We start from the raw sequence: 27,142 nt of genomic DNA, 5'->3' as shown, positions 1-27,142 counted from the left end.
GTGACTTACTACTGATTCCTGAACTCTGCATTACTATTAAACTGCCATCTCTGCATTACTTACTACTGAACCCTGCATTTAAAGCCCCTCTTCATACATTAACAGTTAGTGGTGAGCCCCAGGAGGCCACATTGTGTCATCACAACCCCTAATCTTATCCTATGATTGTGTATTGTAAAGCACATTTTTCACTTAATTGCAAGCCCCAGAAACCAATTACACTTACCTTTTTCTGGACTTTCCACCCAACCACCCACTGCTTTTTATGTAGGTGGAAAAAAAAAATCTTTACCCACCCAAACCCCAAAAGCCCCCGAGAGGAGGCAACAAAACCAGAGCCAAACTGAAAAAAATATATAAACTATTTTTACTCATTATGGGGGAAAAACCAAGGGGAGCCACTCATAGGTATCTCCCTGATTCTACCCTTCCCTTCCCACACCGTATCTCCCCTACCCACCCTTCCTTCCACCTATTTACCCATTCGAGCCCAATGTGAGCCTTCTATAGCAGTGAGTATATTCACTAATACAAATGACTGTGATTGCAATGAAAGGAAAATTTTAAATAAATATCTTTACATTAATCAATCAATAAACAGCATCCCTTTTTTCTGAACTTTGTAAAAACGTTTGTGTTGGATTCAGACCCCTGATGTGAGCGTACATATTTTGGCCACAATATAACTAACTCCACTTGATTTAGTGTGTTTTGATTTTTTTGGGGAGCTACCCAAAGGATGGATTTGAAATGCCTACCAGCTCTTCTGCTGTGTTTCAATAATTTTTTTCTCAATAGAAAACACAACATCAACACGAGACAAGACAATCAAAGACCCAGATAACATTCCTGAAATAAAAAACAAAAAAACATACATAAGAAACCAGGAAGGTTTCACATGCGCCACAATATATACATAATTACAAACATATAAGAAATATAAAATACAAGGTGTATCTCCTGGAAGCATATCCTTATATCGATATATATCACATTTCTTCACCGAAAAAGGAGGCAAAAGACAAGCAAGAAATGGGGGAAACCCTCTTCAAAGCATGGGTACCCTTTCTGATCTTCCTCCCAACTATAGTCTAGGGTCTACCGGCCACCCCACCTAAACCCCGCTAACCATGTCGGAAAAACACCCAATAAGAGGATAGTATGCGACCGATCTGAACTATGTGGCATGTTCACCAATGCCAGGAGCCTGGCAGACAAGATGGGTGAACCAGAGATACTATTCTATGAGGAGGATTTGGATTTTGTGGGAATTTCAGAGACCTGGTTCAACAGCTCTCATGATTGGCTGGCAACCATTCAAGTGTATTCCCTTTATCGCAGGGATAGAGAGGGTAAAAAAGGGGGAGGGGTATGTCTATATATCAAAAATAATGTACATAATAATGTCCGCCGGACAATCCACCCGTGTGTGGGCTCCGGCGGACTTTTTTTTTACCCAAAAGTCCGGCGGACTAAGAAAGTAGTTTTGCACATCAATCTGTCTGCCGGATTCGCATTTCGGCAGACAATACGGCCATGTGTGTGCTAGTCCAGTGGACAATACAGCCGTGTGTGTGCTAGTCCGCCGTACTTTTGAAATGAACAGACTTTTCCCACCCAGAGAAAAGTCCGCTCATTTTGAGCGCGGCTCCAGGTGGCCGGGACCAGCAAAGGAGTCGTCTCTTGCCCCGTCACCTGGTATGGACTTAAAGGGGAACCCCTACGCCAAAAAATCGGAGTGGGGGTCCCCCCCAGGTCCATAGCAGACCCTTATCCGAGCACGCTACCCGGCCGGCCAGGAAAGGCGGTGGGGACGAGCGAGCGCCCCCCCCCCCTCCTGAGCCGTACCAGGCCGCGTGCCCTCAACATGGGGGGGTGCCTTGGGAAACCCCAAAGCACCTTGTCCCCATATTGATGAGGACAAGGGCCTCTTCCTGACAACCCTGGCCGTTGGTTGTCGGGGTCTGCGGGCAGGAGGCTTATCGGAATCCGTGAGCCCCGTTTAATAAGGGGGCCCCCGGATCCCGGCCCCCCACCCTATGTGAATGAGTATGGGGTACAATGTATCCCTACCCATTCACCTGCTCGCTCGTCCCCACCCCCTTTCCTGGTCGGCCGGGTAGCATGCTCAAATAAGGGTCTGATATGGACCTGGGGGGTACCCCCACGCTGTTTTTTTTGGTGTAGGGATTCCCCTTTAAGTCCATACCAGGTGATGGGGAAAGCGGCGCCTCCTTCGCTGGTCCCGGCTACCTGGAGCCGCGCTCAAAATGAGCAGACTTTCCTCCGTGTGTGTGGGCGAGTCCGTTCATTTCAAAAGTACGGCGGATAGTCCGGCGATATGGCGGATAGTCCGGCGGACTTAGTGCGCTGGACCTAGTCCGCTGCAAAAGTGCCGTGTGTGGGCAGGTAGCTCGTTCGGAAAGTCCGGCGGACAGTCCAGCGGTTTGTCCGCCAGACTAAGTCCGCCGGATAGTCTGATACGTGTGTACGCGGCATTAGAATATCTGCATGCTCACTTAAAACTGTGGCTGCTAAATACTGGAAAACAGGTTTTCAAAGTCACTTAAAAATGAGGGGATGTGTATAGGTAATTAAAATACGAATATGTGAATATCTTTTTTAGGTGTGTCTGATATTTTTAGGTTAAAAGCAAAAATTACCTCACAAAGTTTTGGGCCTACAGCAGAAATAAAAGCCTACCTGTAAAAATCTCATGCTTCTTGACCCAACGTTCTATGGCATACAATCCAATTTGGTGTAATACCGATCACTTACTAAATATACTCATAATCTACTTATATCCATACACCTTCCGGAAACAGATTTATAACCTTTGGTACTTCTGAAACCTAATGAAAAATGCTCATATGTTGAACGCATAGATATTTACTGTGGTTTTCCTATCCTTACTGGTAAGAAATATTTATGTATAGTAGCATGCAAATCTTAATTAATATTTTTCCACCTGAAAAAAAAAGTATTAGCAAAAATGTGGGAGGTGATAATGCCAGTAGTTACAATGTTTTCTGAAAAACCTTTGGTATCTCCATTGCCCAGGCAAACTTAGACTCCCTTGACAGCCACATGCCTATTTTACCTAATGTTAGCCCTGGTGGTGTGCTGCCAAACCCACACAACACTTGCCAAGCTTGTACTGTGTGGCTGATCATTTCAGCTTTGATCTCCAAAAATAAGCAACAGTCATTTCCTATACAAACATTTGTCATTTTTATGTATCATGGGAACAAATTACAGACAAAAATTGTCTCCTGGCATTTGTTGGTAAATTCCGCCATTGTAATGATCATAGAGACATGAATGTAGCTCAGTGTGTTTAGCCACTTCACAGCAACCCACAATTACAGGCTCCCTAGAAAATACAGTTTTGGTGATGCTGTATATAATACAAGACAGATGGTGTAAGGTACAAATTATCATGGTAAATACATGTACTGTATATATCCTGACCAAGTTATCACTATGTACATAAAATAAAAAGTGTGCACCGTCAAGAACATAATGAGCTTCAAGAGACATACAACTGCCACCAAAAACATGTTATTTGGTATAATTTTTGTAGCTAGAACACACACCCAGTCTAACCCAACAGGGAGGAATATGGGTATATATTATACCTAAGTATAATACCTAAATAGTATATACTTAAATATAATACCTAAGTATACAACTAAGTATAACTGTTGAAATAAACAAATTCCAATACTCAAACTGAACAGGCTTGTGCTTTTCTGGCATTAAGATAGTTTCCGTAAAATTATTTGCCGGTCTGTATTAGCATGACATGTACTGCTGCCAGGGACGTTGCTAGGTCTACAAAAGATCTGGGGCTAGAGCCCATAACAGCGAAGTAAAATAACTAAAGTCATACGCTTGGGCAGGCATACACATTTATATAATAAACATATACATGCGTGTGTGTGTGTGTGTTTATATATATATTATATATATATATATTATATAAAATATTGTTACATATCTGAGTGTAGATCCCCCCTTACATCAGAGTCCCCAGAGAGCCCCTCACTTATGTCAGGGTCCCCAGAGCCCCCCTCATTACATCAGGGTCCCTTAGAGAGCCCCCCCTTACATCAGGGTCCACAGAGAGCCCCCTTCTTACATCAGGGTCCCCAGAGCCTTCCCCAGAGAGCACCCCTCATTACATCAGGGTCCCCAGAAAGCCCCCCTTACATCAGGGACCCCAGAGAGCCCCATGGCTCAGGAGTGTGCTACATAAAGAATGCAGTGCTCAGGAGTGTGCTACATAAAGAATGCAGGGCTCAGCTGTGCCCAGCAATGCAGACTCACCAGTGCCCAGAAATGCAGCCTCACCTGTGCCCACATCTCAGCCTCACCAGTGCCCAGCAATGCAGCCTCACCAGTGCCCAGGAATGCAGCCTCATCAGTGCCAAGGAATTCAGCCTCACCTGTGCTCAGCAATGCAGCCTCACCAGTACACAGCAATGCAGCCTCACCAGGGCCCAGTAATGCAGCCTCACCAGTGCCCAGCAATGCACCCCCCACTGTAGTATCCTCTGTCCCATGCACCCCCCCCCACAGTAGTGTCTTCTGTCCCCTGCACCCCACCCCACTGTAGTCTCCTCTGTCCCCTGCACCCCCTCCACTGTAGTAGCCTCTGTCCCCTGCACCCCCCAACTGTAGTGTCCTCTGTCCCCTGCACCCCCCACTGTAGTGTTCTCTGTCCCCTGCACCCCCTTTACTGTAGTGCTCAGCAATGCAGCTTCACCAGTGCCAAGGAATGCAGCCTCACCTGTGCCCAGCAATGCAGGCTCACCAGTGCCCAGCAGTGCAGCTTCACCTGTGCCCAACAATTCACCCCCCACTGTAATGTCCTTAGTCCCCAATGTGCCCCCTGCCCCCCACCACACTGTACTGTCCTCTGTACCCTGCACCCCCCACTGTAGTGTCCTCTGTCCCCTGTAACCCCCCTGTAGTGTGCTTGTTCCCCTGTACCCCTCCCCCCCACTGTAGTGCCAGCAATGCAGCCTCCAAGGAATGCAGCCTCACCTGTGTCTAGCAATGCAGCCTTATGATGAATAGCATTTTTAAAATGATATGATCTAACTGATGTAGTTTCCTGTTACAGTAACCCAATCCTTATAGATGCCTAAAAAAAGAGCAATCTGTGGTGTAACTTTAACATTTACATACTTGTTCCTCCTTAATTATTTATTCTTTCTAGTATTAGATGTAAAGCCTTGTAGATCAGCCACTAGAGGTAGGGTAGGTTAGGTGTTACACTGATGCTGCCCAACCATGTAACAATTGTTATGCCCCGTACACACGATCAGATTTTCCGACAACAAATGTTGGATGTGAGCTTGTTGGCTGAAAGTGTGTATGCTCCATCGAACATTTGTTGTCGGACTTTCCGCCAACAAATGTTGGCTAGCAGGTTCTCAAATTTTCTGCCAACAAATGTTGGCTAGCAGGTTCTCAAATTTTCTGCCAACAAAACTTTGTTGTCGGAAATTTCCGATCGTGTGTACACAACACAAAAGTTCACGCATGCTCGGAATCAAGCTGAAGGAGCCGCACTGGCTATTGAACTTCCTTTTTCTTGGCTCCTCGTACTTGTACGTCACCACGTTCATAATTGCTGGCCAACATTTGTGTGACCGTGTGTATGCAAGACAAGTTGGAGCCAACATCCTTCAAACAAAAATCCACGGTTTTGTTTTCAGAAAGTCCGATCGTGTGTACAGGGCATTTAAAGTGGTTGTAAACCCTCCCCCACAACTTTGTCCCATGTAAATCAGCATAAAAAACCCTAATGAACACTGCTTGTAGATATCTCCTTACTTGCTTAGTATTGTTGTAATCCTTTTTGTTCTTTAGAATGAAGTCACTGAGCATGCCCAGATCTCCCCCTGATTTACGACACACTCTCTATGTGCTTATCTATCTGTTATCAGGACTTCCTACAGCACAACACTGAACTCCCAGGAGACTTCAGAATCAATCAGAGCTTCCTCCTACACACCATGTGACCATGTGACATGACATGCAGTGTAAACTTGGCCATTACTGCAGTCTTATCAGCTGAAGCTGATAAGACTGACAAAGGGAAACATTAGACATTGGCACAAGTAAATACTATGAAATAAAACAAGTCAGCTATGAACAGGGAAGCAGGGTTGCCATAGAAACGTTGGATTGAGAAGGAGGCTTGGTTAACAATACAGGAAGTGCTCAATGTAAGGGCAGAAATACACTCCACTGTGGACTCAGAAAACAATACTTAAGATGGTGCTGCCTAACCCCTGGAAACAAGTTTTTTTAAAGTTTCTTTAAACAGTAAGTAATATGCAATTTGGGCTGGATTACAGTGGCTATAGTCTGATAATTACTTATTAAATGAAGACAAGCATCAGAGTGGGATTGTTTACTTCCTCTTTAACTGGCCATAGATGGATCAAAATTTGGCCAGATCAGCAGGAATCAGCCACATTTCGATACCATCTGTGCTCATTTCCATTAGACAGAAGTACCTAGCAAACAACACCTCTTGAACAGGAACATTGGAAAATGTGTGTTCAATCAGCACTGCAGCCACTCGACTGCAGTGCTGATCAGTGTATTCTGAGAGCGAGACAGTCCTGCTGTCAGAATACAATAGCGCAGCAGGGGAAGATTTCTTTATCCACCTCAAATGAGTGCATAGGGTAATCCCTTTGTTTTGTTTTTTTTGATCAGCTGGATAGTTGATCACAAAATAAATAAATAAAGGATTAACTATGGCCAGCTTTAGTTTATATAAGATATCAACCACACAGTGAGCACATTGTTTTTCAATGTGTCGTCTAACCCAAAGGGGTCAATTTACTAAAGGCAGTTCCACTTGCAAGGGAGTATGCCTCAGAGCTTATTGAATGGGGTGAGGCAAGAAAGGGTGTGCTAGAAAAAAATTCTTTTACTTTTACATTTTCCTTGCACACGATTGGGTATTCTTTGCAAAGTGAAACTCCCCTACATTCACTAAGCTCTGAGAAAAATTCACGTGCACAGTGAACAGTTTATTTGCCTTTAGTAAATCAACCCCATAGACTTGCCTTGGAGAAGGAGCAGGAAAACACAATGGTTGTGTAGTCCTACAGAGTAAAAAGCAGAGTCTGTATTTCTACGTTCCTTACAAACTATGCAAAGAATCAAATGAAACAAATGACACATACTGAAATGTACATAAAGCTGATCTAATTTACTTGTATATCTGAAAATCAGTTGAAAGACTATGCAGTGCTCGGTTTGCAGGTTGCTAAATTCATGTAAAATTCGAATGTATTCATGGTTCATGAACTAATATACTTCAAACCAGAAATATCTCAAGGTCAAATCCATCTTTTCTGCATAGAGACAGTAAGGTCTTTATATCAAATCCCCAGAAGGGTTTTTCTGCTACTGCACAGCCCTTTATAATTGGTGATTTCTTGGATGCCTCATTCTCTACTGACTCTTACACAGAACCACTTGTGTCATGTTAAAGAGGATCTGTGCTCAAAAGTGAAAAAAAACATGTATGTAAATAGTTACCCTCCATATTGGAATTAAATGCCAATGGTGGACTGCAAGTTGACTTTTTTGTACTGTAATAAGAAAAATTAAGCATCCCTCTGGTGTCTGGTAACAAGCCAATTCCGAGGCACCAGTCACATGGGGGAGATTTACTAAAACTGGTGCACACAGAATTTGGTGCAACTGTGCATATTAACCAATCAGCTTCCAGGTTTTATTGTCAGAACTTAATTGAACAAGCTGAAGTTAGAAGCTGATTGTCTACTATTAACAGCTGCACCAGATTCTGTGTGCACCAGTTTTAGTAAATCTTACCCATGGTTTGCATCAGAGAGTCCTGATCTGGTCAGTCATTGACACTACCTAAATGCTCATTTTGACATCAGTTCTGCTAGACCAGTGATTCTCAACCAGGGTTCCTCCAGAGATTGCTAGGGGTTCCTTCAGCATTGGGCAATTTTTGCCTCTCAGATAAGTTCCCACCGACACCATTGATCTTTTTAGCTATCTGTAGGGGGGTAATTCTTCCCAATGACCACAAGTGTAAGGACCATTCATCCCACTGACCATCACACTATTGTATCATGAGTTGTATATTTATAATTTTTAGCAGGGGTTCCCCGAGACCAGAAAACTATTTCAAGGGTTCCTCTGTGTTGAAAAGGTTTAGAAAGGCTGTGCTAGACCCTTGCATAGGCAGAGACTATATGGAAAGACAGCAGAGGGAGGAAGAATTAATTTTAGTAGAGTAATGCCGCGTACCCGCGATCAGACTTCTCGTCGGAAAAAGATATGACAGCTTTTCCAACGGGATTCCGCTCAAGTTTGCCTTGCATACACATGGTCACGCAAAAGTTTGCTGAACTTTCGACCGTCAAGAACGCGGGGATGTACAACACTACGACGAGCTGAGAAAATTAAGTTCAATGCTCCCGAGCACGCATGGAATTTTGCGCGCGAAATTGCCACTGACGATCGCATTTTCGGATAGGAACTTTTCCCGACCAAAAAATTGAGAACATGTTCTCAATCTTTCTCTGGCTGGAATTCAACCAGAAAAAGTCTGATGGAGCATACACACGGTCGCATTTTCCGATGAAAAACACTCATCTGTCTCTTGCGGGCCGAAGTTCCGATCGCGTGTACGCGGCATTTCAAGTAAACTCTAGTTTGCCATTATGAAAGGAAAATATTACAATGTATGTCGAGCTGAAACTTTTTTGGTCAGTTTTGGACACAGTGAGTAAGAATTATAGCCTAGGTTTAGTAAAAAAAAAAAAGTGGGACGTCACTTACTATCAATATGATGCATGCATCCCTTGTGCTACTGGCTGGTGCTCTAGTTGGAATCTTCCATCCTCTGATGTTTCCTCTAACCCCAATCTTCAGTTGGGGTTAAGAGACGAGGGACCTGACCTGTCATATGGACTCAATAAGCCCATCCTTACCAGGCCCCTCCTCTATCCATAGAAACTGTACGATAGCTTCCATCAATGAAAAGTGCTCTATGAATGGAAACAGATCTTTCATTCACACTCTCCTCCTCCATTAATAGAGTGCTGTTGATGAAACTATAGTACAGCTTCTATGTAGGGAGAAGGAAGGTGGAAAGGATGGTCACTACTCTTAATTAGTGCATATTAGCCCCTGCACTGGAAGATTGAGGAAGTGGAGGAGGGGGCATTGGAAGAGAAAGATTTCAACTAAGGCCTCAAGTACACTTCTGCTGGTAAACAGATGTTTAGGAGCAGTTGGGCATTTTTTTCAACTGCTCCTGAACTCTCCTCTGTTACCTTATCAGTACATGTAAACAGGGTTGTTTATAGTCGTTTCTAGGCAGTTGCGTTTAATGGCTTTTTATGTGACCCAAAAAAAGCATTCAGAAGCATTTAGAGGCATATTAAACGCCAAACGCGGTAATAAACACGGTTAAACATGGTAACTCACGTTTAGCCGCATTTCATTTACAGGCGTTTTTCATTGTTGGCTATTTTGAATATATATATATATATATATTTTTTTTTTACCTTTTTTTTAAAAACGCTTCTGGACACAAACGTGGCTAAACGCAACTAAATGCGGTATGTAAACGCGGCTAAAGGGCGTTTTTAGATGCCGGTTTCTAGTTGTCAAGTTAAATCTTTCAGGAGAGGTTGAACAATGTCCGTGTACATGAAGCCTTAAGCACCAGCCAGCAGCACAAGGAATGCATCACATTGATTATAAAAAAATGTGCCTTGCACTGATTTATTTAATTTTTTTAATTTTTACTAAACTTAAGCTTTAAAATTCCCACCAAGTTTTATTTGTATCCAAGGTTCCCATAGAGAGATACAGTATTTCCTCACTTATTGTCCTTGTAACCATTTCACCAGACAGGAAGTGAGGGAAAATTCCTAAAAACAACATAGACACAAATAAAAAGGTTAGAACCCCTGTTACAGATTTTGCCTCACTTCCTGTTTGATGAAGCTGTTGACAGTAGGTGAGGGGGAAATCTCAATAGCGGAAGCTTGAACAGCAGTGAAAATCTGACAAGGGTTCTAATCCTTCCCCACTCTATTTAAAACTAAGAATTTTTTTTTTTTAGATTTAGATTTTAGTCAGTCGCATGTGGTGGGTATGTTTGCATGGCAGCAGGATCTGGCGGTCGGCCGATGTAGGTAAAAACTTGTATGTGGGGACTATTTTGATTGTTCCACACCGCGATACATATATATTGATGTGGATACTCTTTCTAGATGCTGATGCATTGGGGACATGGCTATATGCAGGCATAGTGGATGACTATTGTAGAGAATTACAAGGTGAGCCCCCTCTTCTATTTTTAGTCTAGTGATTTGTGGTAAAATTTAAATTTTTTTTACATCATAGGTGTGTCTGCCTTCCCAATGCTGTCTCCTGTGTGTGTGTGGGTATGCCTAGGTCCCCTATGTCTGCCCCTAGACTGACTGGATTTCACCTATTACCACCACATGCATGTAATTGATGCAGTCTGTAAATGTATTGAGAATAAGAATGATATAAATATGAGACAATATAATAATTATATATGATCCAAATTTGTGTTTTTGTTTGATGATAATAGTATCGGTCCCCCTCATAAATATATGGTCCTGAAGAAACTAAGCAGCGAAACATGTTGACCATTGCAAGCTGGACTTGATCATCTGGACTATACAGAGTATTGATTCAACATTGGCATCGATGCATGATCACTATTGTCCAGTGCCTACTTGAGGGGAACTTGTTTATATAGAAAGAGCACATTCATCTTATGAAGTTTTTAGAATTTTGTAGACAATAGGATTTTAACTATGTTCATAATAAAGTAATGTCTTTTTATATATAAAGGATATGTCTTATGTTATTACTTCAATGTCCACCATTTTCCACACAAGTTTCTTGGCAGCACTTTTTCTAGAAAAAAAAAGTTTTGGCAGGATACACCCTTTCAAATAAACGGCCTTTCTCATAAATAACTGAAATAGTTCAGGTTTTACATTTTGTTAACTGTTCAAAAGACACAAAAGACACTATGACCTCACACGGAGTTCTAACTTTCTTGGAACCAATAAATTATTTGGTAGAAACGTCAAGGGAATGTGATAGAGATCTTTGAATAACATCTCATATAAAACTAAATTACTGTTTAGAAGTTTATTTGTTTTAGCAAATCATAAGTTTAGAACGCCCTTCAGTTGTACCGACCATACTATTTCTTGAATAAAAATAATTCTTAAATCATGCAAAAGCTTGTAGCACCGCTCAAAGCTGAGGGTCGAGTGTCTCCTCGCCAATGCTCAGAAGATGGAAGTAGGCATCTGGTTCACTAATGCCGCGTACACACGATCAGACTATACGGCAGACTTGGTCCAGCGGACTCTGATCAATCTGCCCGTGTGTGGGCTCCAGCGGACTTTTTTTCCCCATAAGTCCGGCGGACTCAGTAAGAAGTTTTGACTCAAAATTGTCTGCTGGACTCAGCAGTCCAGCGGACAATCCAGCCGTCTGTGTGCTAGTCTGCCGGACTTTTGAAATGAACAGACTTGCCCACACGGAGAAAAGTCCATCCATTTTGAACGCGGCTCCAGGTAGACGTTGTCAAAATGAACGGACTTTTCTCCGTGTGTGGGCTAGTCCCTTCATTTCAAAAGTCCGGCGGACCCCCGCCATAGTCCGGCAGTTTGTTCGCCAGAAAAGCCCGGTCATGTGTGGGCAGGTCCGCTCGTTCGGAAACTCCGGCAGAACTCCGCTGCAGAGTCCGGCGGGTTATCCGCCAGACTAGGTCCACTGTACTAAGTCCGCCGGATAGTCCGATCGTGTGTACGCGGCATAATTCAGGAGTGTCAAAGTATCGTGCATAACACACCGCTTAAACCAACCTGGTGCTTGCAAAATGTGTGGTCTTTGGCCGCACCCCCTGACTTGTTTCACCCTGCTCATCAGGGCTTGGTCACCAATGAGCAGGGTGAAACCCATAAGAAGGTGTGGCTAGAGCAGCGCTAGCTGAGGCCACACATTTTGGGTCGGTTTGAGTGGCGTCTTATGCATGACAAATAATTATTTGTTGGCCATCTTCAGATGGAAACATTTGCGTTACTTCTCTTTGGTTTCACCACAGTTAAGCCTTCTTAGAATAGGTTTTCCTATCTCATTTTAGCACATATGCCTAAAATAAGAGGAATATTCCTAATTTCAGGACAGTGAGCAGAGCCATGCAAATCATTGCTTTATACCTCATTAGTCAAATCAAGAACCATGTTGCCAACCTCCTGCAGCATTTTTTACTAGCAAAACATGAAAAATGTACTGACAAAACACAATTTTTTAATGACAACCTAAAAAAAAAGACAGAATGTCTATTAAAAACTATTACTAAAGACGATCAATATTTAAACAGTATACACTGACAATACCTATAACAAGTAATTTGCCTGGTTTACCCTTAAAATGTCAACACAGCATGACAGATTATCAGCCGTTGATATTTACAGACAGGTGTAAAAGTCACAGATTTTAATGAACTGTCTATAAATTTACTAAGGGTTGGCAACCCTGATCCAGAACCACTGGTGTATAGTGCAAATATTGCCTAATATTATTTTGGCCAATTCCTGATGAACTGGCTGAAATTCGTTCAATGGGTGGCCCTGTTGGCTGCCTCCTGCCCGTCACCCCTTGACTGAAAAATCAAAGGAACCTGGTTGAAAATTTTAACAGCGTCTGCATCCAGTCAGATGCAAGCACTATTTGGGTATTTTGACAGAGGAATCCGTTCAATTTAAATTTATATCTCTATGGCCAAGGAATCAATATACCCCGCAACCCAATCAGTGCACAGCACAGTAAAGCCTCTGTTCCTTGGTTGGAAATATACTGTATAAATAGGCAGACAAGCAACCAACCAACAGTATAAAAGGATACGGCTACTGGTGTCACTAACTATATAGAAAAAATGAACCACCATAGAAAGCCAATAGTTGTTGCCAACATCCCCAATTAATCGGAAAATGGTTAGGCATGTAACCCCCAGGCACTTGTGGGACTTTAAGGGCAACTCAACAGCTAAACTGTATTATATAAAACATATACATTTTATTTGTATATACATAAAAAAGGTGTATACCGCTGCGGATCATCCACAAGGGGCGCCGCCCCTCCATCCATGCATCCAGCCCCCTAATCTACATGCGACCCCTCACCCGATTGGCTGAAGGGACAGGCGATCCTATTAGATGCCTAAGGGGAGGAGGGAGGAGACACACAGTGGAAGCAGCCATGATGCCCCCCAATGGACACCTCCCAATGTAATCCATGTGTCCGGTGCCCTGCCTGTAGATCAGGGGGCCAGACACATGGAAGGGAGAGCAGCATCTGTGCACCCCTAATGGACGGGCTGCCACTGGTCTGACTGTTGTTGGCCTACACAGAATTACTGCTAAAAAAGAATAGCCCATTAAAAATAAAAAAAGGGTCTAGGGTTTTTGGCTTACTGCAGACCCTCTTCCAGCTAACAGTCTGTAGGGGACATTAAGTTAGCCCTATTATATTGTCCAATACCTGGTTTACACACTTCTCTGGTTTCTCACTATCCTTGTTCATGCCGTCGCTTCATATGGAGGGGGATTTCTGAAGAAGAGACTCCCCTTTGGTGACGATTTTAGGAACATGGCATTTTATACAGTATTATTCTTTATTTTTTTAATTTTTTTTTTTTTTTTATACCATCTCCTATTTTGACTATGTTATAGTATAATTGTGAACAATACTGCTCATTGGTAATGTTTACCTATTCTCTAGTCCCTGTGTGGGTGAACCAGCGAGCTTGTTTATGAATCTGTTTATTCTAAAAATTCAACAAACATATTGAAACAGAAAAAAATAAAAAATAAAAAAAGGAGTAGCTTTTGCTGCAATACTCAACTTCAATCCAGGGCTTTCTCACGCAATTACTTTCCACCACCAGATGTCACTAGTTTTCCTGGCTGAATAATGCCCATTCACCACACTTTCCCCTGAGCCCAGGCTGCCAAAGATGCTCCTGGGAGTGCATAATCAGAGTAGCGTGGTCTCCGGGCGGTTTCACACAAAAATCACACAGGAACACGATACAAGTAAACAAATGATACCAATAAGAATAGCCCAGGAGCTTGCACATACAATTTGTTATACAAGTGAATGGCTTTATGTGGCAATACCTGTAGGTGAACTAAGGTCATTGTTGACGCCCATTAGCTCCCTAAGAAGGAGCATGAAAGTAAAAAAGCCCAAAGTGGCATCCGAATTCTGACATATATTATTCTATAAGGGTCACTTATTATTTTCCAAATTCTATTTTTTTTTAAATGTAGAAATTTTTGTTTTGGAAATTGTTTTGGAGATTTCTAAAAACTCCATAGCAAGAGCCCTAGCAACTAAAACCTCAGCCCTGATGAAGGTGGATTTCTTGCTCCCGGAAACGCATCGGATATCATTTCTCTACAAGTTGTGACTTCAGTGTGATGAATACATTTATATGGACTTCTGAATGGATTATTTTGTGCTTGGTATCTTTTGCCCACATATAATTTCAAGAAGCCATGTCCTTAGATAAACATTGTGTATTTCCTTGACCACAGATGAGTATGGCAAGCACATAATGTACTTCGTTTCTAAGATTTTTTTTTATCTCCTGCTATCATCCTGCTGCAGAACAGTAAAAGCACAGTCCTTCCAATATACACACGTCTCTTTATTGATTCTTACCATCAGAATAGTTAGCTATAAAGTCTATATTAAGCAACAATTTGAAAAGTGCAAGTGTGGTTGAGATGATCTACAAAATGTATGTATGAGTATTCATTTTCATCTTGCCTTAGTCATGCACAAACCCAACAATTGTAAATGACCATAAAAAAGTCAGAAAAAGTTTTGCCTTTAGTTCTACACTAATCCTTTTTTTTTTTAAACAAACAATAGCCATTGGCTGAAGCAATCCAATATGGCCAGAAAATCAACATAATGGACCATTAAGAATAGCCAGCCAGGCACGCTATTTAGTTCCTTGAAGTAAAAGGATCTACTGTACAATGATCATGTCATTTCCATAGAATGTCATTTCCATAGCTGTCCTTAGACATTCGAAGAAAGTCAGATCCGGAAAGGTTATTTGGCAATCTGAAGATATCTTTTGGCCTACCTTTGGCCCTAAACAGGAATGCCTGGGTTCCACAAGAATTCCAATTCAGGCATACGCTGAAGGCAACTTCTGCTCATCTTTCTGCAAAGACCCATCCATATCTGGTGGAAGGCTTGGTTCACACCTATGTGTTTTTCAGTGCCTTTTAAGTTTTGTCGAGATGCACTACAGTCCATTTAACATGGTTTTCTATGGGTCACGTTCACATCTGTGCGGTTTCCACCAGTGCATTTTTTGGAAAGGGTCAGGTACTTTATTTTCCACAGCACCTTGCATTTTTGGTTCCATAGGATCAAAAGAAATGCAGTGGAAAGGCATAAAAAAACATTGCTTGTGCTTTTGTGTTTCTGCTGGTTTCTTCCACAAGACAATAGACACCTCCCAAAAACACATCAAAAACGCATTAACAAACATGTCATAAAATGAAAAATGCACCTGGAAAATGCATTATCCGCAACCTGCAACCAGGCCTTAAGCCTTGCCATTTAGCAGTTTGGTCTGAGAGCCTCTACTGACCACTAAGGCTCCAACACTAGGATGTTAAATGACAAGAAAAGTCTAAGCCCCAGGAAGGGCAGGCCTACCTTAGCTCTAAGTCATGCAGGTATAAAGGCTCTATGTATGGTGTCGGCCTGAGATCTACAAAAAATGACTGTCCAAGAAATTTAGTTTAAGAATTAGGCCCCTTTTCACATGGGCTTTCCGATCAGGTCCGCCTGTTAGTTTTTCAGGGGAACCTGATCGGACACTCCATTCATCCCTATGGGGCAGCGGATGTCAGCAGTGACATGTCTGCTGACATCTGCCAATATCCGATCTGATCCTGTCCGTGAAATCCAGAAGGATGATGGAGACCCTATTTTCCATCTTTCTGGCAGATCGAATCGAATGGGATCAGATGAAAACAGACAGGTGGACCGTTTTCATCTGATCTCCCTATAGAGGACAGCGGGGCTCTGACAGGTCCATCTCTGCACAGTGAGCAGAGACGGACCTGTCATCCGCCTACTCAGTGGGGATCAACGGATCGATGAGTGAGCAAAACTGAGTCTGCCGGACGGAAAGCCCCTGTGAAAGGACACTTACATACTTGAAAACACTACAAGGTATCTACATTTAAGACCAATATTACACTCATCATCTAACAGGGGTTGTAAAGACACAGCAAACAGTAAATATTAGCAGCTCTTATGTAAGACAGCTACTGCATCTATGAGCACATACTGTATGCATTTCTTCATCCCAACAAAGCTTGAGATACTTGGCATTGCATTAAATTCAGTTGAATGAATGTTGCAATGTACCTTTCTCCATAATAGTAGTGGACCTCATTTATGAAAGTATAAGTATTAACCCCAAAAGCAAACATATTATATTGCAGCTTACCACTTCTTAAATTAGATGGCTGCATTAGCTTTTTCAGGCTTTCTTTCTTCTATTTTCATCTGGTGATCCAGCCAGTAAGTCTATTGTTTTTAAACAGAAAAGCTTTCCCATAGTTACAGAGAACAGACAGACCAATTAACACTGAGGCCGCGTACACACGCGGGGACTGTTCGCTCAACTTTGTCCGTCAAACAGTTTCAGCAAACAGTCCGCTCAAAATTAGCATGGACGGACTTGCCCACACACGACGAACGAACAGTTTGCTGAAACCGTGCACGATGACGTGAACGGCACGTACGACGGGACGAAAAATACGACGTCCTATACACTGCATTATAACTTTCGGCGTGTAAATCCTTTCTGAGCATGCGCGGAACTTAGTTTGACGAACAAGCCTACACACGAGGGGACTGTTCGCTGAAACAAAGTTTCAGCGGACAGTTTTTCGGAATTTCCGAAAAACCTTGTTCAGCGGACTGTTCGCTGAAACTGTCCGCTGAAAGCCCACACACGAGCGGACTGTCCGCCGAAACACTGTTCAGCGGACAAAGTTGGGCGAACAGTCCCCGCGTGTGTACGCGGCCTGACAGAGGTGATTACAATGATCAGCCTGTATTTTTTTTATGTAAAAACTTTATCCCAAAAGGAAAAAAAAACATTAATTCGCTATTGTCACACAATTGGGTGGGCTCAAGGTGCGCCCGAGACCTCCCTTTGCTGAAGCCTATTAGAGCCTCTGGCTCTAATCATGTGCTAAAAAAAAAAAAAAAAAAAACACCATTGGAATCCATTAGTTCGGCGTCCTGGATGTAGATTAGGGGGCCGGACGCATTGATGGGGGGGGGGGCCCTGCACCCCTTAAGGACAGACGGCTGCTGCTCAATCCTAATATTTGGGTGAACTCTGACTGTTCATGTGGGTCAAGCTGCCCTCATACATTCATGGGCTACCTTAGTGTTGTTAACAGCAATCAGTTAAGCCGTCCATAGATGGTTCGAATCTCGCCCGGTTTAGCAGGGACCCGAAGCGATTCGAAACATGTATAGGCAGGCTGAATGTACCCAAGTAGATCGATCGATCGACCAACTTGGATACAACCAGCCTCTCAGATTCTACATGCAATTATTGCAGGTGGCTGTTATAGCCGCTAGCAATAATAACCGCTGGGGGAAGACAATGGCTCCATGGGAGGGATTCCCCATCAGCACTGACTGTCTTGATGGGAAATAGAGCGATTTCTTTCCTGCAACCTGTCTATAGTCGGCCTTAGCTTCTCTCTTTTATTCCTTCAATTCAGTATTGGAAAGTGAATGGACAAATCTGATTGAACTGGGGGGGTCTACTACTGAGGGGTCTGTACTGGGGGAAAGGGGGAGGGGTTCTACTACTCAGAGGTCTCTACTGGGGGGTCTGTACTGGGGGAAAGGGGAGGTTCTACTACTGCTGAGTGCCCTACTGCCTATCCTTCCATCACTCCAAAGCAGCAGGACAGAGTGCTGTGGCAGGCTGTAAAAAACAAAAATGTCTCTGGAAACCAAACTAAACAATGAAAAACAACAGACAATCATCTACTCACCCTAATGATGGGTGGGGTTCAGTGGCTAACCATGCAATGAAACAGGGGAACTTACACCAAAAGGAGAAAAGGTGTAGGAAAGATGAGGTCTGTCCTGGGGGAAAGGGGGGGGGGGGGGTTCTACTACTGAATGGTCTAAACTGGGAGAAAGGGGAGTTCTACTACTGAGGGGTCTGTACTGGGGGAAAAGGGGGGGGTCTACTACTGAGGGATCTGTAATGGGGGAAAGGGGGGTTCTACTACTGAGGGGTCTGTACTGGGGGAAAAGGGGGGGGTCTACTACTGAGGGATCTGTAATGGGGGAAAGGGGGGTTCTACTACTGAGGGGTCTGTACTGGGGGAAGAGGGGGTTTTACTACTTAGGGGTCTGTACTGGGGCAAAAGGAGGGATTCTACTACTGTGGGGTCTGTAATGGGGGAAAGGGGGGGTCTACTACTGAGGGGTCTGTACTGGAGGGTTCTACTACTGCGGATTCTGTACTGGGGAAAAAAGGTTGGTTCTACTACTGTTCAGTGCCCTACTGCCTATCCTGCTGTCACTCTGCAGCAGCAGGACAGAGCACTGTGGTAGGCTAACATAGGGGGGGGTATGTACTAGGGGAAAGGGAGGGGGTTCTATTACTAAGGGGTCTGTACTGGGGGAAGGGGGTTCTACTACTGAGGGGTCTGTACTGGGGGAAAGGGGTTCTACTACTGAGGGGTCTGTACTGAGGGAAGGAAGTTCTACTACTGAGGGGTCTGTACTGAGGGAAGGAAGTTCTACTACTGAGGGGTCTGTACTCGGGGAAGGAGGTTCTACTACTGAGGGGTCTGTACTGGGGGAAAGGGGGGGGTTCTAATACTGCTCAGTGCCCTACTGCCTATCCTTCCATCACTGTCCCACAGCTGCAGGACAAAGCACTGTGACAGGCTAACAGGGGTGGGGGCTCACACCATGTTTTACCGCACCAGATGACACCAACCCTAGTGACACCACTGATTGCAATGGCCAACCACTTTGATGCTCAGTTCTGAAACATTTACATAAGAGTTTGGCAATGTATTACTTTCTGCTCTTTTATTTAAACCAATGTTTAAATGAGGTTTAACGTCTTCTTGAACTGTGCAGTGTACTTAGTGATAAGGGCTGTTCCGTCTACCCTTAATACTCATGAATATTCATAAAAAACAGGAAAATCACACAGTGGTAGCCAAGTCATTAAATGGAATTTGTCTAGATACGTGTCGTCGTGTGGACGTGACCCATGCCATTTAATCATTTATGTCCCTTTCATGGAGGGCTTTGATGAGAAAAGTCTAGGCCCCATGAGTAAGGCCGTAAAGGAAAATATTACACAGCAATGTGCTATCTTCACTTGTACAGTGACACTCCCTGCTAAGCACTGATACATACCAGAACTGATATACACACAGGCATAGTTTACTCAGCAGGCGAGATCCTGCACTTACACAATAACCATTGTTTAAAAGGCTAGGGTGTCCAATTCAGTGAAAGCTACACATATCATTACTTTCTTTTATCTGTAATGTCACTTTAAAATGGTCGATGGCAAACATTGTCTCTATTGATAACTTGACTAACCTGCAGTACAGCAGGTTAGAATGTAACATTGATTTACACATCTAAATACATACCTTATAAAGACGAGGAGTGTCAGCATTATGTAACAAGCTTGTATTAGGAATCTGCACAGACAACCTCACCACAGATAAGAATGCACTAGATTTAAAGCTCAGGCCGTACATGGTGTAAAAGCCTTTCCTGCAACCAGTGATTATCGCTAGCAGCTATAGCACTGGTTAGTGATACTCGTAAGAGAATCAGTATGACATCACTCTCCATTCATTTCACAGCTGTTGTCGGCTGTGCCCTCTGAAGAGCTTCCGCTGCTTGAGACTGGGTCAGACCGGCTTCAGAAAAGGACATACCTTTTCTGAAGCCGATCTGACCCGGTGTCCAGAGGCGGAAGCTCTTCAGAGGGCACAGCCGACAACAGCTGTGAAATGAATGGAGAGTGATGTCATACTGATTTCTTCTTTACAGGGCTAGATAGGGTAATGTTAGATTGTGGATGTCTATAGATGCAGGGATTTTAGTGTTAGGCTGGATTTTACTTTAACAAGGGAATTATCTGCTTGATTTGGAATTACAGTGATATATTTATTAAAGCGGAACTTCACCCAAAAGGGCAAGTTCCACTTGTTTGCAGCCCCCCATTGCCACTTTTTTTTGGGGGGGGCAGGTTCCTGGTTTTGGCAAGTACCCACTCCCATTACCAGTTAGATGCACAGCGGTGATCTAAGCTGGAAGTAACCCCCCCACTTTTACCTGCATCCTTCTGGGATAAAAGTCCCAGAAGACCACAGGACCGTTCACAAAAGGCAGTGTGGCTTGTGCATGCACACTAGGAAACCGACTGTGAAGCTGCAAGGCTTCACTACCTGGTTCCCTTACAATGCCAGCACCTGCACCCTGGAAGAAGAATCTGCTCAGGTGATGACATTGCTGGATCCCTGGACATGTAAGTGCCCTTATATTAAAAGTCAGCAGCTACAGTATTTGTAGCTGCTGACTTTTAATTTTTATGGGGGGAGTCTGGAGCTCCTCTTTAACCACTCAAGGAACGAGCCCATTTCTGACACTTGTTGTTCACAAGTTAAAATCTGTTTTGTTTTTTTTGCTAGAAAATTACTTAGAACCCCCAAACATATATATTTTTTTTTAGCAGAGACCCCAGAGAATATAATGGAGATCGCTTCAATACTTTATGCCACACCATATTTGCGTAGCAGTCTTACAAACAAATTGTTTTTTAATTAAAAACATAAGAAAACAGTAAAGTTAGCCCATTTTTTTTCTATAATGTTAAAGATAATGGTATGCCAAGTAAACTGATACCTAACATGTCATGCTTCAAATTTTGCGCCCACTTGTGGAATGGCTACAAACTTTGGCACTTAAAAATCTCCATAGGCGACGTTTAAACATTTCTATAGGTTACCAGTTTTGAGTTATAGAGGAGGTCTTGGGCTAGAATTATTATTACCAAGACTTTACGGAACTGATGAAAGGTGAAATCTGGTTGGTTCCTGTATTTTTGTGCACATTACTGTACTTTGCACCCTTTTGTCCAATAAGCACTTCTGAAATTATACATGAAGATTTATTGTTCCTGTTATAGTTAAAGTTAAACTCCAGGATAAAGAAATATTGTCTAAATATAAGAGACTTGTTTTTTTTTTCTTGAATCTTGCTGTGCTTTATGCATTTCTTCCAGATCTGTGCAATAATCCTAGGTGAAACTTTACCTCTGTGTAGGAGTTTCCTGTAATAAAGACCGGTCACTACTGCTCTCTCTTCTTGTACAGAGTGACTGGTCTTGTCTCCGCCCCCTCCGCTAGTTTTCTGCAGGTAGCCTGTAGGGCAGGGCTATGCAATTAGCAGACCTCCAGCTGTTGAAAAACTACAAGTCCCATCATGCCTCTGCCTCTGGATGTCATGACATCACAAGCATGACATACAGAGGCAGAGGCATGATGGCACTTGTAGTTCTGCAACAGCTGGAGGTCCGCTAATTGCATATCCCTGCTATGGTGGGTGGACCTAATGGGTCACTACCAGAGCTCTGCTCTCTGCACAGGCTAGGTAAAGCACAGTGATGATATCAACATTCAATTTAATATTATTACAAGGTAATATCTGGGCTTGCAACGGGATTTGGTGCACACAAAGTGGATTGATATCCTTTGTGACTATTGAGAAATATATTAAAAGCTTATATTTATTTCATTATATATGTATTTTAGAGTAATTATATAATTAAAATAACAAACATGACATACTTACCTGCTCTGTGCAATGATATTGCACAGCACTGCCCTGATCCTCCTCTTTTGGAGTCACAGTCAATTAACTGCTCCTCTTCTCTGTCTGCCCCCATAGCAAGCTGTTTGCTATGGGGGCAGACACGTGGGCTCAATTCCTAGACAGGCTGTGTGCATCGATTGACACACACAGTGTGGCTCAGCCACCCTCCCCCCGATCCTTCCTCATAGCCAATGGCTCCTGCTGCTGCCTCAATCTCTGTGAGTAGAGGTAGTGCTCAATTTTCTTGGGGGGCGGGCCATGGCCCACCCAGCCAGCCAGCCAACCAACCACCTCCCACCCCGGCTTGCTTGATTGAGCGCCGCTTTCCCCCACTATCCAGTCGCTCAATCGCTGCATCGCTCACCCGTTGCCCACCAGCCCCGCACTTATCCCATCCAGGTCACAGCTTCGATGGCTTCCCCCTGGAGTCTCCTCCCTATTCCCAGCGGTCGCTTCTCCTCCCAGCCAATCAGGACATGCATCTGATGCCCTGCATGTAGATTAGGGTCCAGGCAAATGGATTAAGGGGTTGGCGCCCCTGCACCCTGCATAAGCATCTGCCACTGGAGGGGAGAGAAGAGATGCATCTGTGCACAGCTGTGGATCGATTGAGGTAAGTATTTAGGGACGTGAGGAGCAAAGAAAGCAACATTTTATCTTTAGAACCAATGCATTTTTTCTTGCTTTTTGCAGAAACGCAGGACATTTTTTTAACATGAGTTCCTATGGAACACGTTTTCATTGATGCATTTTTATGCCTCTGCATTTTTGGAAAAGGTCAGGGACTTTTTTAAATGCAAAACTGTGCTTTTTTGCATTTTTGTTTCAATAGACTTCAATGGAGAAGCTGCAAAAAAGCATGTAGTGCGTTTAAACCATGATTTTGCTGCAATTTTCATTTTGTGTTTTTAAATCTACCCAACAACAAATCCCCCCCACCACCCCCCCCCCCCCCACAAAAAAAAGCAGTAAAAAAACGCAAAAGCAAAATTGCGGTAAAAAATGTGGAAAGCACAGCAAAAATCACTGCTGAAATGCTCAAGCCTAATGGCCTGTACATACGGTCGGACTTTCCGACGGAAAATGAGCGATCGGACTGTGTTGTCGGAAAATCCGATCGTGTGTGGGCTCCATCAGAGTTTTTCCGTCTGAATTTCCGACACACAAAGTTTGAGATCTTGTTCTAAAATTTTACGACAACAAAATCCAATCGTTTAAATTCCGATTGTGTGTAGACAATTCCGACGCACAAAGTGCCACGCATGCTCAGAACAAATTACGAGACGAAAGCTATTGGCTACTGGCCTCTTTATAGTCCCATCGTACGTGTTCTACGTCACCGCGTTCAGAACAATCGGATTTTCCGATTTTCCGACAACTTTGTGCGACCGTGTGTATGCAAGACGAGTTTGGGCCAAAATCCGATGGAAATTTGATGATTTTGTCGTCGTAATGTCCGACCGTGTGTACAGGGCATAAGGCAGTATAAAACCCAAACTCAAATGTTTATTTCTTTGCAGCTTACCAGTTCTTAAATGAGATTTCCTTTTTAGGCTTTATTTCTTCTATTTGCATCTGTCGATCCAGCCAGTAAGTCTGTTGTTTTTCAACAAAACAAGCTCTCTTGCAAATGTATCAGTTAGAAGGTTGAAACAAACCATGTAGGGGTGCTTACAATGATCAGATTTTTTGATTTAAAACCTTTATTCCAAAACAAAAAAGAAACTGTTTGCTGTGCCTGCTTATAAAGTGTTAGCTGGAGTTTGGCTTTAATTTGTTTGTGTACCTAAATCTGCTAGTACATCTAATGCACTAGCATCTGACTTTTCAATGGACTTGGTCCGGCAGACAATCCGACAGACTTTGCAGCTGAGGTCCGCCAGACTTTCAAACGAACGGATTTGGACACACACGATCACTCCAAAAGTTCAACAGATTCGAACACGATAACGTAGAATAAGGAAGTTCATAGCCAGTAGCCAATAGCTACCCTAGCGTCGGTTTTAGTCTGTCGGACTAGCACACAGTCGACCGGATTTTTCAGCCGGACTCGAGTCCATCGGAAAGATTTGAAGCAAGTTTTATTTCTAGGTCCGCTGGACTTTTGGGAAGAAAAAGTCCGCTGGAGCCCACACATGATCGAATTTTCCGACGGATTCCAGTCCGCCGGACCAAGTCCGTCAAAAAGTCTGGTCACGTGTACACGGCATAACAGTCCCCTCTACCCCAGACTGACAATGCTGCTGTCCAAAGCTGTCTCCTGTGCTCCTTTGTCCAGTGTAGGGCACTCTAATACAGGAGGTGCGTTACTGGCCAGATCATAGGGGAAAACAGAAGGAAAAATGCCTCAAAAAAAGAAAACAAATGCAGCCACCACATCTAATGATTGGTCAGCTGCTATATATTAAATTTTTGGTTTTAAAAAACCCTAATTCTGTATTGCCATTATTTGCACATCAATCTAGAATGAAGGCTGCACTTTGCGCTCCATAGCAGGACAGTGAATCAGTGACGGAGATACAGTGTGGGAAATTCAGGTACAACAGGTGTGACAAGCCACATAGACACTCACTTTGTGTCTCTGCTGTCACTCCAATGACAGATGACACCATTCCAATAAACTGATTGCAGACAAGATCTATGGCCAGCATGCAGCATGTTTGTATTTGGAAAGCTGGGGACTTCTACAATCTAATCACAGTGATATGTGATCCCATTCTACACAGTTCTCCAGAAATATTGAGACACAAAGCTGGAAGTATACATCTACCAGACAGCAATATCAAACATTTCCAAGTCCCTTATCTATATTACCATACATATTAACTTCTCCTCTGTGTTAGCAGAATATGATTGCAGGTTACTCCCTCGCCCTCCCCAGTCATCTAGAAGGAATGTTGCAGGGGAGGAAAGAACAGTATAGTACTATAGGCAGATGGGCATCAATGGCAATGTTCACCTGACAGCTCACATGCAACCTAAGAATGTCATTTCATGTTTCGGAGTCACAGTGTATATGTCAGACTGAGGACGATCCGTGGGCGTAACACCATTTCTATGTGTTTCTAGCTGGAAAGCATGCACATGTGAACCCACTATGGTAGTAGTCAATAACTGAAGGTACGCCTTGTATTGCACTAACATTGGAAGTGCCATCCAATGCACCAAAGCACATACACATTGCTATTGCCATCTGATGCACTCAGATCAGACACATTGGCAGTGCCACCTGATGCTCTTAGTGCATACACACTGATATTGGCACTGATGCACACACATTGACGGTGCCATCTGAATGTTGAGGGCAAGCACATTGGTATTGTCATCTGGTGCACTCAGAGCACACAAGTTAGCAGTGCCATCTAATGCTTGCAGATCAGACACATTGGCAGTGCCATCTGATGCACTTGGTGCACACACATTAATACTGTCATTGGATGCACTTAGAACACACACTGGCAGAGTGCCATCTGATGTACTTAGTGTACACACACATTGATACTGTTATCTGATGGACTTAGAGCACACCCTGCCAGTGCCATCCGATGCACTTGGTGCACACGCATTGATACTGCCATCTGATGCACTTAGAACACACATTGGCAGTGCCATCTGATGCACTTGGTGCACACACATTAAAACTGCCATCTGATGCACTTAGAACACACATTGGCAGTGCCATCTGATGCACTTGGTGCACACACATTAATACTGCCATCTGATGCCCTTAGAACACACATTGGCAGTGCCATCTGATGCACTTGGTGCACACACATTGATACTGCCATCTGATGCACTTAGAACACACATTGGCAGTGCCATCCGATGCACTTGGTGCACACACACTTTGATAGTCATTTGGTGGACTTGGAACACACACTGGCAGTGCCATCTAATACACTTGGTGCCCACACATTGATACTGCCATCTGATGCACTTAAAACACACACTGATATCACCATCTGATGCACTTAGAACACAAATTGATACAGCCATCTGATGCCCTCAGAACACACACTGGCAGTGCCACCCGATGCACTTGGTGCACACACATTGATACTGCCATTTAAAGCACTTAGAACACACATTGGCAAGTGCCATCGGATGTGCTTAGTGTACACACATTGCCATCTGATGCACTTAGAACGCACACTGATATTACTATCTGATGCACTTAGAACACACACTGACAGTGCCATTTGATGCACTTAGAATACACATTGGCAGTGCCATCCGATGCACTTAGTATACACATCGATACTGCCATCTGATGGACTTAGGAGGCACGTTGGCAGTGCCCTGTGATGGACCTAAAAGACCCATTGGCAGTGCCCTGTAATGGACTTAGAAGACCCGTTGGCAATACCCCCTAAGTCTATGAGCCCCAGGAAAACTTTCCCCGTCCAGCATTGATGATGAGGGTGCACCCACCTGACAGAGGCTCTGGTGTGCGGGGCTGGCAGCAGGGTCCCTCTCCTGTCCCGGGTGTCGCGGTGTATACTGTGCCCTGCCTGTGTGTATACACAAGTCCTCATGATCCCTGCCCGACCCCTTTTTCCTCCTTGTGTCTTCACTCGGGGAGCGATCTCCTCCTCCTCCTCCTCCTCCTCCCAGACTGACATCACTGTCCTCTCCCTCCCACTCCATTCTCCATGCCTGACTCAGAGTCCTCCGCCGCCCTTCCCAGGACACAGGGCCAGGTGTGATGACAGCCCTCCTCACTGTCACTTATCAATGATGACTTCATGGGGCCTAGCTGAGAACTTTCTATTCTCATGGCCAATGCACTCAGCATCAGGTGACTGCAGGTGCATGGTGTCTGCTCATCTATAAGATTGTAAGCTCTTGTGAGCACAGCCCTCTTCACCTTCTTCTATTTTATTTTATTGTATTATATTGTGACTGTACTGTCTCCCTGTATATTGTAAAGTGCTGTTCCTGTGTAATTCCTGTATATCCACCGCCGCTCACTTTACTTTTACCCCCTTTATATAACGCATCAACCAAACAAAATTTCTCTTTTTTTTCCACATACAGCTAAAGATTTCTTTTGGTGGTATTTGATCACCTCTGTGCT

General features: G+C 43.6%; 1 protein-coding gene across 2 annotated transcripts in view; it reads right to left on the bottom strand.

Moving 5' to 3' along the window:
- The window catches only part of SGMS2 (sphingomyelin synthase 2), a 92,162-nt gene extending 65,504 nt beyond the window's left edge, over window positions 1-26,658 (bottom strand). The window contains exons 1-2 of one of the 2 annotated variants that reach the window (XM_077476684.1): window positions 26,497-26,658; window positions 759-849 (exon numbers count right to left, since the gene is read on the bottom strand). The gene's annotated coding sequence lies outside the window, so the exon portion shown is untranslated. The remainder of the gene's footprint in view (window positions 1-758; window positions 850-26,496) is intronic. The other variant, XM_077476683.1, reaches the window with a different exon arrangement.
- Between the last annotated feature and the right edge of the window lie 484 nt (window positions 26,659-27,142).

The sequence above is a fragment of the Lithobates pipiens genome, unplaced genomic scaffold (assembly GCF_037356315.1).
Source record: "Lithobates pipiens isolate NorthernLeopardFrog02 unplaced genomic scaffold, aLitPip1_a1.2 Scaffold_13, whole genome shotgun sequence".
Lineage (NCBI taxonomy): Eukaryota > Metazoa > Chordata > Amphibia > Anura > Ranidae > Lithobates > Lithobates pipiens.
Note: the sequence above shows the minus strand (reverse complement) of the source record. Positions and strands in the feature narration are given on the sequence as shown.